This window comes from Elephantulus edwardii, unplaced genomic scaffold (assembly GCF_000299155.1).
Source record: "Elephantulus edwardii isolate Elephantulus edwardi_28Jun2011 unplaced genomic scaffold, EleEdw1.0 scaffold00007, whole genome shotgun sequence".
Lineage (NCBI taxonomy): Eukaryota > Metazoa > Chordata > Mammalia > Macroscelidea > Macroscelididae > Elephantulus > Elephantulus edwardii.
The window spans coordinates 12,172,422-12,174,186 of NW_006399757.1; positions in this window are offsets into that span (position 1 = coordinate 12,172,422).

The window sequence follows — 1,765 nt, forward strand, 5'->3', positions numbered from 1 at the left end:
GGACTGTCCTTGGGGTTGGGGAGAGACTGAGTAAGATGGGTTCAATAATGTATACTGCACTGAAACAGAGGAGGGAGAGAACCGTTTAAAAGAGAGATATAACTGGGTATTTCTGTCATCACAGGAGACTAGAGCGAGGGCTACATGGTGGATTTCTTTTGGACAAGGAAAAAGACAAGATACCAATTTAAAAAAAAAAACTGTTAAAGAAATGGTCAAATGACTAATAATGAGAATGTAAACTGAGGAAGTAGATTAGTAAGGATGGATTGAGATTTTAGAAATAACAGAATTCAGTGATTATTTAGATATGAATGATTCCTTACATATGGCACTTAAGTAGTTATTATGCAACTTTGCGTTGCAACCAACTCATAGGTGACCCTCCAGCAATCTTTTAGAGGGAGTTATTAACATAGGAGATGATTGTTCATCTTTCTCCTGAACAGCAGCTGATGGATTCAAACCATGTCTTTGGGTTGGCAGTATGTCTCCTTACTACTAAGCTAACACAGCTCCCTTATGGTGGTAAGAGAAAGGAATTAATTATTTACAAGGTTCTTACTGGGATTCCTGATCTGGATTTATCAACTGAACTGTTTAAAAAAGGATAGCATTTGATAGGGGAAGACAAATTTGCTTTTGAATATAATAAGAATAATTCTAGGGGACAATCATTTGGGAATGTCCAGCCAGGTTACAGGATTCATGCTTGTAAAAGGATAAGACCATGCATTTATGTTTGAAAAATGAAAGGATGTGAGTAGATGGGATGCCACAGAAGGCATGAGAAACTTAGCAGGAAGAAGAGGAGAATGGAAAGAAGATAAGAAAATACAAAAGAACCAGCAGAATGCCTGATCATAAAAGCTACAGGCATACATAATATAAGGATAAAAAAAAAAGATGTACCCATTACAAGAGATCAGAAATGAAAATCAAGAAAACTCTCATTTGGAAATTAAGTACCATTAGAAACCTTATTATGTATATCAAAGAATAAATTGGATGTGAGTGTAGAGTATTATTATGGTGAAGCAAAAGAAATGCACACATTATCAAACATTAGTAAAAAGAAAACAAGAAAAAAATGAATTTCTAGTTAATGAATGTGGTGTTAGAACTTGGAAAAAATGGCTTTTCTATCTATTGTGTTAGTCCCTACTGGGAAAATGGTTCCCAGCTACCTCAGCTGTGGACACATGGTATTGTAAATCATCAACAGCTGTGAAACCAGTACAAGAGAGGACAGTTTTCCATTTTATGACAAGACTGTGAATGGAAGATGATGAGACTGTGGTAAGGTGTAGCGTGACAGAACCCTGGAGATGGAGCAAAAGTTAAAGGTTTTGCTCCTGGATGACTGAATGAAGAGTTTGCATGTGATTGCCATGAGATAGAGCTTGCTGGATGATTGAGGAAAATAGAAGTTTATTTGCGATGCCAACTAAAAGTAGACTTTCATTTGTTAACTGAGAAGTTTACTGAACATTGAAGAATTGTGTCTTACTAGGAGTCTGGCTTGGGGCTGTTGTTCATTAAACATGGTCTTTAACTCTGTGGTATCTTTTATCTCCCCCTCTCCCAACCTATTTACCTAATAATCATCACTACTGTGTAAAGTCTATGAGTCAGATTGAAACAAACTTTGGACACAATAATTCATAGAAATTGGAACAGGAGTGTTTGGGGTGGTACTTGGCACTGTGGGTGTTATTGATGGGAACAGATCCCATTTATGAAGGTAGTAGAAGTCAGGCTCAGC